The 5,825-nt window shown below is 54.0% G+C and overlaps 1 pseudogene across 1 annotated transcript; it reads right to left on the reverse strand.

The window, feature by feature from the left end:
• Window positions 1-345: 345 nt before the first annotated feature.
• On the reverse strand, window positions 346-5,416 carry LOC308531801 (ETS translocation variant 4-like; annotated as a pseudogene). The gene is made up of 5 exons: window positions 5,371-5,416; window positions 2,197-2,294; window positions 1,397-1,960; window positions 526-616; window positions 346-356 (listed from the first exon to the last, which is right to left on the reverse strand). The product of its transcript is annotated as an ETS translocation variant 4-like (transcript).
• Window positions 5,417-5,825: the final 409 nt, after the last annotated feature.

Raw genomic sequence — 5,825 nt, forward strand, 5'->3', positions numbered from 1 at the left:
GGCCTGGGCCTAGGAAGAGGCAGAACAAAGGTCCCTCAGAGCAGGAACCCAGCCCTCCCTGCCCCACCAGCAGCCCCGCCCCCTGGCAGGCTCCTCCCCCCAGCCTCCCCCGGTCCGGTCCGGTCCCTGGGAACACGGAGCACCAAGAGCTGAGGAGCAGGACCCTCCAGGGCCACAGCCGGGAGTGGTGTGCAGGATCCAGGCTTTGCCTCCCCACAGTGGGCGATCTGGGGAGCTCCGTGCATCCTCCCCACCACGATAAAGTGGGGACGCCCTTTCTTTGTCTCCCAGAACCGAACAAACTCTTGTTCTTCGTGACTGGAGAGAGGGAGAGGGGCTTGGCCTCTAAGCTGGACCTAGGGGGAGGCCAGAAGTGAAACCCCCAGGAGTTTCTGAGGCTCCAACTTGGCACTCGCAGTGTCTCCACTTGGCCAAGGGCGGCTGACAGGCCAATGGATCTGCTCCAAAGACATGTGTGTGTTTCAGAGTGAGGGTTTCCCCCACGCCAAATTCATCTCTGTGTACCCAGAGCAGCCCCCGGTGGCCAGGGAGCAGCTGCCAGGGGCCAGTAGGAGTGGCCACCCTTGGGGCCAAAGGGCTGGGCAGAGCCAGCCAGCTCTGGGGTGCTGGGAGCCGGTCCATGCTTGCTGTTTCAAGGGACCTGGCATATATATGGCATACTCTTCTTAATATGTTTGCTCACCTTCTTGGCACTATGTGTTTTAACCAAGGTCTCTGAGAAAGGTTGTTTCCCCAGGTAGGGATTTTCCCCTGAAGTTAGGGAGGGAATAAAACCTCTTAACTAAGTGCCAGGCGGGTAATTAATCACTTTAACTATGAACAATCATGCTTAAGCTACATAATCTTTACCCCCTGGAATGGAGATAAGAAACGCCCTAACCTTTGGAATAGAGATTGATAGGATTGGAATCAACTGGTATAAATACAGATGTAACAACACAGAACTTAGAAGACAGAACCAAGAGACAGAACCTAGAGACAGAAGAACTTCGCTGGAGAGAACATGGCAAAAGATCCTGGACAGAAACTGGCAACAGAACCTAGAGACAGAACCTAGCGAGAGAACCTGGCTGAAGAACCTAGAGACAGAACCTGGCTACAGAACCTGGATAGAACATGGCAAGAGAACCTGACTAGAACCTGGTGACTGAACCTGGCTGGAGAACCTGGACAGAACCTGGCTGGAGAACCTAGTGAGGGAACATGACTACAGAACCTGGCTGGAGATCCTAACCAGAACTTTGCTGGAGATCCTGGCTAGAGATCCTGGCAAGGCTGCTGATCAACTGAACGCTGTCTCCGTGTCCTTCCTTCTTCGCCGACTCCATCCACACCTTTGGGGACCCCTGGACCCGCTGGGGTTGGACCCCAGCACTGGGGGGTAGGCAGGGCTCTCATCCAATTGAGACAAAGGGACTGTGTCTTCCTCACCGACTGGCCTGTCAAACTCGGCCTTGAGCGCTGGACGCTGATGGCCCGGGAAGGCCAGAGAGAAGAGGGCCTCAGGCTCGCACACGAACTGTTACACATAATGCTCGCCAGCCACCTCCTCAGGACCAATTGGGTTGAACTCCATCCCCCGGCCCACCCAGGCAGTGAAGTGGGCATTTGTTGGGTCACTGGCAGGGCCACCAGAAACCGCCACCCTGCAAGGGACTCGGCGCTGGCAGGGTGGTCTCTCTCGGAATGCTCCAACCCCTTCCTGCTTGATGTCTCCTCCAGACTTCTCAGGGTCGACGCAGACATCATCTGGGACTGGACGCCCAGGTTTCTCCCAGCCAGAGCCCACGGTCCGGCCACCTGGAGAGGGTCGGGGGAAACCCTCTGTGTGAAGGTACCCTGACACATGCCCAGGGACATCCGAGTCATAGGCGAAGTCCGTCTGCTCTTCTTTGATCGCCAAACCCGCCCCGGGGTACCTGTGCCCACTGACCGCACCCTGGCGCCTTACCAGTTATTAGTACAGGGGGTCAAGGTATTCCTGCCTGAAGCTCTGCTGGGGGTAGGCTGGGCAGGGCTCCTCCTGCTCTTGTTGGTAGGGGTTCCCGGCCCCTCCCTGAGAGGATGTGAAGGAGTGGCCAGTCTCCAGGGGCGGCAGGGAGACTGAGCTACGCTCCCAGTGGCACCATGGCCAGGGTGGGATACAGCATCTGGGAAGGGGCTACCCTTCCTTACAACAAATGCCAAGTTCTCTGGCAGAATCATGTACGGAGACTGGAGGTGCCTTTGAGGGTGGGGGATGGGCAGCACATTGCGGGCTGGGCAGAGCTGGGCTGCGGAACAGAGCGGAGTCAGGCAGGGGCCTGAGGAGAAGGCTGTGGTAGTTCCTGGTCCGTTCCCTGTGGCCTGGGGGCAGGAGGAAGAGGCTAGTTCTTGGGGCTCCTCTTGGAGGAGGATGGAGGTCAGAGGACAGACTGAACCTAGGGAATTCTCGGGGGTCCCCGACAGGCATGGGGCACACGGGGGCTGTGGTGCCCAGAGAGGGACACGGTGCTGCCTCTGCTGGGATAAGGAGAGACAGAGCAGCTGCTTTCCGAGGGGTCTAGTAACAAAGAGGGCCACGGTAAGCTGAACCCGAATTCCCAGGGGGCCACACCCAGGATGGGTCCAAACGGCGGGAGGACCTGAAGCTTTTCCAGTTTGAAGGTCCTCTTTATGAAAAGGAAGCAGCCCTAGCCGGTTTGGCTCAGTGGATAGAGTGTCGGCCCGCTGACTGAAGGGTCTGAGGTTCAATTCTGGTCAAGGGCACTTGCAACCAATAGAAGTGTCTCTCCCACATCGATGTTTCTTTCTGTCTCTCCCCTTCCTTCCACTCTTTCTAAGGATCAGTGGGAAAAATATCCTCGGGGTGAGAATTAACAAAAAGAAAAGAAAGAAAAGAAAAGAAAAGATGTGGCTCAGTGGTTGAGCGTTGGCCTGTGAACCAGGAGTCTTGGTGGATTCCCTTGTGGGTTCCATCCCCAGTAGGGGGTGTGCAGGAGGCAGCCAGTCAATGATTCTCTTTATTGATGTTTCTATCTCTCCCTCTCCCTATCTCTCTGAAATCAATAAAAATATATTTGAAAAAAGAAAACAAAATTGGCTGGGGGGCTTGGAAGTGGTTTGCATAAGTGAGGGGCCGTGAAGTTTCAACGTTTTTCACTTTGTAGTGAGCCCACCCCTGCACATGCCCATGTGGGCAGGGACTGCCCACCCTCCCACCTGCCGCCATCAGCAAGCAGCCCCGTGAGACCAGGGCAACTTCTCCAGCAGGTGACCAGTCAAGCTCCCTCTGTATTTCTCAGTTGAAGAGTGAGAGGCAGGGTTCCCAAGATGGAATTTTGCCCCCATGTCCCTCCTCTCCAGATCATGGAGCCAGAGTTGGGGGAGGCAGGAAGGAGCAGACATGCACTCCTCCCACCCCAGGTCCCTGAAAGGCGAGGTTGGGAGCAGACATTTAGAGCAGAGAGAAGGTTGGAGTTTTCAACTGGACTAAAGTTTTGAAGGCCCTGACTGGAGAGATATAAAATGTTCATATCCCACCAAGTCAAAACTCTTTTACAATCTGATGACACAGGTGTTGTTTTGGAGTTTAAATTGCGAGATTTCAGGGAAGAATCAGGCGGCATGAAGCGGAACTGCCTGTAACAGGAACTTCCCCAGAGCACCCTTGAGAAGCACCTGAGGCCCAGACTCTGAGCTACTGGGTTTGCTTCCTGAGCCCGAGGTCTGCCGGACACCCAGTCTCCAAGTCCTTTCACAGCTGGAGCCGTGTTCATGTGTGCAAAATGGTGTGAGGAAAGAGGATTGGGGGTGTGCGGGCATGTGCTTTCCAAACGGCAGGATCCAAGTTCCCTGGGAGCAGAATAGGTAAATGCCTGGACAGCACGCCCTTCTCGGGGTCCAGGGCCAAAGACACAAGCTCAGGGGTGGATGGTGAGGTGGGGTGTCTCTGGTGGAGGTGACAAGTGGTTTTAGTTTGGATGGGTGAGTCTCTAGCCAAGAGAAGCAAGCCCCACCCTGCAGGAGCCTAGGTTTTCCAGACATCACAGGTGTCCTCCCCAATTTCTCTACTCCCTTCCTCACTCAGGCAGCAGGGAGAGCCATCGGCCCCACCCTAATCTCCCTGTCAAAGTCTAGTCACTTACTCATTACTTAGCAGTGGTTCTCAACCTTCTGGCCCTTTAAATACAATCCTCATGTTGGGACCCAACCATAAAATTATTTTCGTTGCTACTTCATAACTGTAATGTTGCTACTGTTATGAATCGTAATGTAAATATCTGATATGCAGGATGGTCTTAGGCGACCCCTGTGAAAGGGTCATTCGACCGCCAAAGGGGTCGCGACCCACAGGTTGAGAACCGCTGACTTATTGCGTGTTGACAGCAGGCGCTGCGCTGAGATTAGAGACCATTCACACTCTCATTTGCATGTCCTCCTTCCAGGCAGGACCCAGAAATATTCCTCCACCTTCTAAATGCTGAGTCAGCACAAGACTCCTGACAAGGCAAAAAGGCTGTGTGCATTTTCTCACCCCAGGTCCTAACCCAGTGATGGCGAACCTAGGACACGCGTGTCAGAGGTGACGCTCGAACTCATTTTTTTGGTTGATTTCCTTTGTTAAATGGCATTTAAATATATAAAATAAATATCAAAATATAAATCTTTGTTTTACTATGGTTGCAAATATCAAAAATTTCTCTATGTGACACGGCACCAGAGTTAAGTTAGGGTTTTTCAAAATGCTGACACGCCGAGCTCAAAAGGTTCGCCATCACTGCCCTAACCTCTTGCTGGGTTAGGTTCCCCTCACAGCACAGAGAGGTTCTGGCTGGCTCAGAGCCTGTTCTCTCAACTGCTCTCTCCATCATTCTCCTGCACTCGCCTCCTCCCTCCTAGCCCAGCATTTTTCTCGTTTCTTTCATGTTAAACCAGTCTAGCCCCCACTGCATTCCATAATTTTTTTGAGGACTGTCTGTCAGGACAATTTTGACTACAAAGAACAACAATGAAAAACAACAGCACGAAAACCAACTCAATCTGGCTTAAGCAAAGAAAACAACTTGTGAGCCCGTGGTACCCGAACAGCCAGAGTGGGCGTCTGCCCATCTGTCAGTTCTGCTCCTTATCTTTGTGGTGGCAAGACCACTCAGTGTCCCATCCTCTCAGCAACCCCAGAGAAAAGAGACAACGTTTTCGCTTGGCTTCCAGGAGCATCTCAGCACTGAGCTTCTTTTCCCTGGTCCAGGTCACCTGCCTGTGCTTCAAGCAAGGCCTGCAGCCAAAGGGATGGGCTGGGCAGGACTGGAGGCGAGGTCTGGGGTCGGTTCCACAGGGACTGAGAATGAGGCAGGCATGTTTGCCCACCGTTCAGCAGGATGGGTGCTGGGAAGGCAGAACAGCCCATGTCCATTATGAGTCATCATGTCAGGAACAGTAGGCTCGAGGCCGGGACAGCTGGGCTCAAAAGGAAATGGATAACCAATGGGCTGGTCTCACATTGGTGGCTTTGGGACGGTCTGTCCTGCTCTCATTCTCAGTGGCAGGCTCTTGAGGGGTCAGAGGTGGAATGTGGGTTGTTGGCGAGGTCCTGCCCAGAGACCCATGGACCTCACTTCCCCATTTGGGGGCTCTGTTCCTTCAGTCTTGGCCTCTGGCCTTCATAGGTCATGGGTCACGTGTCATGGCCACAGGCAAGCTCTGCCGGGCTCTCCCTTCCACTCTCTTGCCTGTGACCAAGGGATGAGGCCACACCACCCATTTCCAGAGCCTCAGACACCCTGATCTTTTCTATAAGCCTAAAAGGCCTGAGGCTTCCTACT

Source organism: Myotis nattereri (genome assembly GCF_964212035.1).
Source record: "Myotis nattereri genome assembly, chromosome: 16".
Taxonomy (NCBI): domain Eukaryota; kingdom Metazoa; phylum Chordata; class Mammalia; order Chiroptera; family Vespertilionidae; genus Myotis; species Myotis nattereri.